This window comes from Cherax quadricarinatus, unplaced genomic scaffold (assembly GCF_038502225.1).
Source record: "Cherax quadricarinatus isolate ZL_2023a unplaced genomic scaffold, ASM3850222v1 Contig1314, whole genome shotgun sequence".
In the NCBI taxonomy this organism is placed as follows: Eukaryota; Metazoa; Arthropoda; class Malacostraca; order Decapoda; family Parastacidae; genus Cherax; species Cherax quadricarinatus.
Genome location: NW_027196340.1, coordinates 24586 through 31514, shown reverse-complemented (window position 1 = coordinate 31514; position 6929 = coordinate 24586).

The following is a 6929-nucleotide window of genomic DNA, read 5'->3' as shown; positions in this document are numbered from 1 at the left end:
GGGACGGAGCAAACAGGGGCGGCGAACGAATAAAGAATGTCTACTAATATCGGTGACCATTCTATAAATGGAAGGATTGTGTAGATCGTGAGAGCGTACATAGTAGCGAAGGCAATGGGCATCACGGCGATCAGACAAGGATGGAACATTCGCTTCTGTATAGAGGCTCTCAACAGGGGAAGAGCGAAAAGCACCAAGGCACAAACGTAATCCTTGGTGATGGATAGAGTTAAGGCTAGAGAGAGTAGCAGGAGAGGCCGCGGAATAAATCTGGTCACCATAATCGAGTTTCGATAAAACGAGGGCTGAATGTAGGCGAAGCAGAGTTCGACGATCAGCTCCCCAGGAAAGATGAGCAAGGGTTTTAAGAAGGTTTAGCCGGCTGTGACAAGTTGCCTTCAGAGAGGTAATGTGAGGTTTCCAGGATAACCGACGGTCAAAGAGAAGGCCTAGAAACCTGACTGTATCACGTTCGGGGATACGGGAGCCATAGAGATACAAAGGATGATCGGAGATAACAGAGCGTCTAGTGAAAGTAATTTGGTGAGTTTTGGTACTTGAAAATTTAAACCCATGCGTGGTGGCCCAAGTGGAAACACGGTCGACCGCATGCTGGAGAGAAACTGCAATAAGATGACAGTCAGCGCCTGCACAAGCAATAGCGAAGTCATCAACATAGAGTGATGACCAAATATTGGGTGGAAGAACAGAGGCCAAATCATTTATAGCAAGGAGAAAAAGTGTTGTGCTTAGAACACATCCCTGAGGGACACCTTCAGCTTGGACGAAGTCCGGGGAAAGAACATTATTGACTCGAACACGGAAATGTCTGTCAGTTAAAAAGTTCTTAAGGAAGGATGGTAGATTGCCTCGGAGGCCTAAGGAATGGGCCTGGGCCAAAATATTATACCTCCAAGTTGTGTCATATGCCTTCTCAAGGTCAAAAAATATGGCAATAACTGAGTGATTATTCGCAAAGGCATTACGAACATACGTATCCAAGCGTAGTAAGGGGTCTATGGTAGAACGACCCTTACGAAAGCCATATTGACTAGCGGAGAGACTGTTGTGTGTCTCTAAATACCACATTAAACGTCGATTTACGAGACGTTCCATCACTTTGCAAACTGCACTAGTAAGAGCGATGGGGCGATAGTGGGAGGCATCATGTCCTGTAGTACCCGGTTTGCGGAAAGGGAGAACAATGGCAGATTTCCACAGCTGGGGAAGAACTCCTTGTGCCCAAATAAGATTGAAGAGGTGTAAGAGGACTACAAGGGCTGACCGATGTAAATGTTGTAACATACGAATATGAATGTCGTCAGGCCCAGCTGCCGATGATCGGCAAGCTGAGAGCGTTGCCTCCAGTTCTTGAAGTGTAAAAGGCACATTATACTGTTCTTCTCTGAGAGAAGAAAAGTCCAAGGGTACTAACTCTCTGGCAGACTTTGAGGAAAGAAACGAGGGGCATAGATGGAGCCCTCGGGAAATACGGACCAGATGTGTGCCAAGTTCAATGGCAACGTCGAGAGGGTTTGCTACATCAACACCAGCGACCCGTAGAACAGGAGCCGGGTCAGGAGAGTATTTACCACTCAATTTCCTCACTTTTTTCCAGACTGCACTCATAGAAGAAGCAGAGGTGATGGTGGAAACATAGTCTCGCCAACAAGTGCGTTTAGCTTCACGGATGACACGGCGAGCGATCGCACGCTTCTGCTTAAAATCAAGAAGTCTCTCAGCGGTTCTATTGTACCGGTACCTGCCCCATGCAGCACGTTTCAAACGTACTGCACGAGCACAAGCAGGAGACCACCAAGGCACGCACTTCTGAGAATGCCTGCCTGAGGTTTGGGGTATAGAATGAGAAGCTGCGGTATAAACTGACGTCGAGAAGATGTGTAGGAGCTCATCAATGGAGGATGAAGAAGGAACCTCACTAAAAGCAGTGAGGTGTGAGTAAAGATCCCAATTTGCCCGATCAAATTGCCAGCGAGGGCTACGGAAAGGTGGTGAATAGGAAGGAGAAGTAAGAATGATCGGAAAATGATCGCTGTCATGTAAGTCTGGTAGAACAGACCAGGTGAAGTCTAGTGCAGTGGAGGAAGAGCAGACTGATAGATCGATGCAAGAGAGAGTATGAGTACGAGGATCAAAATGGGTGGGAGTACCCGTATTTAAAACATGGAGGGGGTGAGAGGCGAGAAAAGCCTCCAACTGAATGCCACGTGAGTCACAATGAGACCCCCCCCCCCCAGAGGAAATGGTGGGCATTAAAATCACCAAGTAACAGAAGTGGTGGTGGTAAGGATGAAACAAGAAAGGCAAAGTCTGGGATAGAAAATGCTCGAGAAGGAGAGAGATATAAAGAACATATTGTAAACCACTTATTCAAGTGGATACGGGCTGCAGTGTAATGCAGCGAGGTATGGACAAATAGTTGACAGTACGGAATATCATTGCGTAGAAGAAGGGCACTTTCATTAAAGGTCCCATCTGAGAAAGGATCCGAAGAATACAATAAATTATAGCCTGAGATAGGTTGGAAAACAGCCGAGTGTAATTTTGGTTCTTGTAAGCAAGCACCAACAGGGGAAAACCTGGAAAGCAACATCTGAAGCTCACCCCGATTACCCCTGAGGCCGCGGATATTCCACTGTAAATAGGCCATGATTGGCGATGAAGAAAATATCAGGAATCTGTAGGTAAAGGCACCTACGGACTAGAGGGGTTAGAAAAGTCAACGTGTGGTGGCATTGGAAGACGTTCAAGTAGCGAAGGAACGGAGCGTTGCGAAGAATGGGGTTGTGAAGATGGAGGAGAGGGAAGAGAAGGAACAGGAAGTGAATCAGTGTCCATTGAAGGTTTAGTCTCTGCAATATATTCTGAAATGGCTTCAAGTGTTTCTGAATTCAAAGATGTATGGGAGACCATATTGGAGATAGAAGGAGGAGGGTGAGTAAAGATTGGGACAGTAATGGACTGTACCAAAGTAGAGGGGGAGGGAAGAGTGTAAGGGACTGGAGATGAAGTGTGGGGGGGGACAGAAGAGGCAGAAACCTGGGAGGTGGCAGAAGAGGGAGAAACTTGGGAGGGGACGGGGGTGGAAGGCATAGTACGAGGAGGAGGGTGAATCTCCACACTTGTAATAGAGCCAGAGAGAGGGGAAGAACTAGGTACAGAGACTGGAAAGGTAAAGTGTGGAGGTGGAAGAAGGGAAGGAAGGGGCAAAGAAGATTTGAGCAATGTGGATTTTTTGGACTTCTGAGTAGAGGGGCGATTGGTATTAGGTGTCGTACGAGGTCTTGTCGATACTGGGGCTTGTGAGGAAGGACGCGAAGATGTGAGAACAGACTGAGTTGTAGTCGGGACGTCAGAGCCAAGGACAGCAAAAGGATTAGATGCCGTAGTGGCTATGGGAGGGGTAACAACAGAGGAGGCTGCAGAAGATGGGACCCCAGAAGTGGGGGGATGTTTGGAAACACGAGAATAAGAAACACGGGGTAGTCTCCCTTGGAGGCGGAGATGAGTAACTGCCATAGCATAAGGGAGACCTTCTGCCTCTTTGAGGCAACGGATTTCACGTTCATTTAAGTAGACCTGGCAACGGCGGGAGTACGAAGGGTGAGCTTCATTACAATTAAGGCAAGATGGAGGTTGACTGCAAGATGTATTAGAATGGTCGTCGGCACCACAGACTGGGCATTCGGCCATAGATCTGCAATATTTCGCTGGGTGACCAAAACGCCAGCAATTTCTACATTGTTGCGGTGTAGGTATCACCTTTCGAACTTGTAACCGATGTCCCGCGACATATACAGAGGACGGGAGTTCTCGGCTGTCAAAAGTTAAACGAGCCACATTGCAAGGGTAACGTCTCCGCCCCCGGGCAGGAAGGACATAAGTGTCTACTTTGAGGATTGGGAGATCCTGGAGTTCCAGCTGTTCAAAAATGTCATTGCCACATGACTGGAAATTCTGTTGGACTATGGTATGGGGCAGAATGACAGTACCACTACAAGAATTGAGAGAAAGATGTTTTTCAATAGTGATAGGAGTAGTATCGATATTCGAAAGGAGAGAAAGATCATGAGCTTGGGTAGCATTCTGGACAGTGACGATGCGCGTACCGCTCTTGAGAGCATGAAATGAAATATCTCTGCCAACATGACGCAGGAGCGCTTTGCCAATACTATGGTCAGAAAGGTAGGCAGAAGAAGAAGTTGGTCTTAAAGTAAAGAATTTAGTCCATTGTGTGGTCCGAAACTGAGCGTGGAGAGGGAGTGCTTGACGTGTCGGTCTTTTCCGAGTAGAATGGGAAGGTAACGAAGGAGCATCATCAGGAGATTGACGTTGGCGTTTAGGAGTAGGACCGGAGTTGGTCCGGCATGAAATGGGCGGGCGATTCGAAAATTGCCGTACCGTAGAGGGAGAAGCCGGAAGCATAGTCAAAGGAGAGCGGAGTTCAGACAAATCGAAGGAGTCAGTCGAAGCCCCGGTACCTGAAGCGGGTGAGGAAACAGCACCAGCAAGAGGTACAGGGGCATCAGGAGTGTCCGAAGAGTGGTCTAAACACAAGGCAGGGTCAGAATGGGGTGCGGTATCAAGAAGGGGCCCGGGGGTAGTGGGTTCATGGACTAGGGCTGCCATGGTTAGGTTACTCCTTTGCTTTTTGTTTTTAAGAAAAAAAAAGAAAGAAGAAAAGAAAATAAAAATAAAAAAAAGAATAAAAAAAGGGGGGAGCGGGGAGGAATAGTTCCCAGGAGGAATGAAAGGGCCGGAAATCTCCCTCCGCGCCCAAGAGGACCTCACACCGCTAGTAGCGCAGATGCAGCATGGAACCCGTGCCATACCCTACCCTTCATGCCAGTAAACCAGCAATCCGGGATAGCAACCTCACATCTGCCGAGCTACCTCGGTGGACAAAAGAGAGGGCGGCCGGATATCCGCCACAAAGCATACCTCCTTCAGCCACCACCCCCGGAATCCGAAAGGTGGCTTCCAGAGATACACCCGTCGCCCAAAAGACACCCAAAGCTACTCCGGGATACCGGAGAGGGATCGGGACATCCCCAGGCAATCCAGATTCCACGGCAAACTACGCCACCGCCAAGAACCTCAACGGAATGGGATGGACCCCGGTGTCCTTTCCCCTACCTAGGAACTAGCGCGCCTGTGGGAGAAATCCCGAAGGCCAAAAAGAGGAAGGGCAAAAGGGAGGGGTGAGGAGGAGGAGGAGGAATGGAAAAAGGGGAGGATGGGGAGGATGGGATAGGGGAGGGGAGAATGGGGGGTAATTAGGTTCGGTCTGAGGAAGAAGACCGACAGGGCTAATTCCTCAGACCAAGAGCCTCTTCACCACGCCAAGGAGCCCCCCTTGAAGAGGACTTAATGTGATCAGGGCAAGGGAGTAAGTTATAGTATTCAGAATATCTATTTAAATCTCATTTCCTTAACTACCATTGTTATTATTTATGCATGATTAATCAACAGCCATATATCTTGTGGTAGCACTACTACCCTTTTGGGTCTAGTGCTTTCATCATTAATATGGATCTCTTTATAATCCACAATAGTTTAGCACTTCATGAATATTATATATGGAACCTCGTATGCAATAATTAATTTTATTTTCAGAACAAATATGAATATCAAGTTTACTGACCTGTAGAGTCTCATGATACATCACAGAATTCTTGTAACTGATACTACCATATTCAAATGGAAAACTAAACACATTAGCAGTATAATGTGATCCTTTACTGAATGTTTTGCCCACACAATGGGCTTTATCAAGTCACAAACAGATCTACCCAGGTAGATCTGTTTGTGACTTATTAGTATAATCAAAAAGCACTAAAGCACAAGGGCTTTGTGACCTGATAAAGCCCACTGTGTGGGCAAAACGCTGTCAATAAAGGATCACATTATACTGCTTGTGTTTATTTTTTACCATATTCAAATAATTCTACTCTCTCCCTGCAAAGGGAAAAGGCTTTTGGTCAGAGGAATTAGGGATTTCCCTTTGCTTTCTAGAATCAAACCTGATTATCTCCAATTACAAGGAAGAACCAAATTCATAAGAGTGAAGCAGCTTTAATTCTGAAAGTGTCAATCAGGTCTGAGCAAAACAATGGGAAAGGAAGCTCAGATTTTGTATTCATGAGCAAGTGCTAAATCCATGAGGGTCATACACTGGTTGGAAATAAGGACTAGGAGGCAAGTCTGATTCAAGGGAAGGACAGATGCAATTCCTTGGCTCAAGAGTTCCTCACCAGCCCCAGCTTAAACCCTTGGACACTAAAAAAAACCTTGAGTTGAGCATTTTTTACGAATATAACACAAACACTGCAGTATTAAGTTTATAAATAATGATGCATTATAAAAATTTTTTATTTAACCTTCAATGTAAATTCTTTAATATAAACTAGGAAAGGTCAAGGTGTACCTTTAGAATATAACTCCTTTGTCATTTAGACATCTTGATTACAAACTGGACAAAGAACATGTATTAATATAAAAAATTACTAATTCTTAAATTTCTCCTGCCAGCTGTGTCACTTTACACAAGAGCCAAGTGCTCTGCTATAAACTAAATTTGGCCTGTTACCTTGTAAGCTTGACAAAGCTTTAAACGAGTCACTGAGCAGGTCATACATAGTTCCTAACAATTTTTTGCCCTTGCCTCCTGGTTCACTTATTTATCACAATAAGCAAGTATAGGATGGTTTGGTTGAAGGGCATATACGTAGCAGAACAAACCTTTATTGTAAAGAATTATTTTTTTGTCAGTGTATATCCTATATATACTGCAGAAGTAAGATAAAGGCAAGGTGCATAGGATCTGACCCCACATTACATACACATTACCTTTAAACCTGGTAATGTGTGTGTACTGGATGTACAGTCCTGACTTCAAAAAGTTCTCC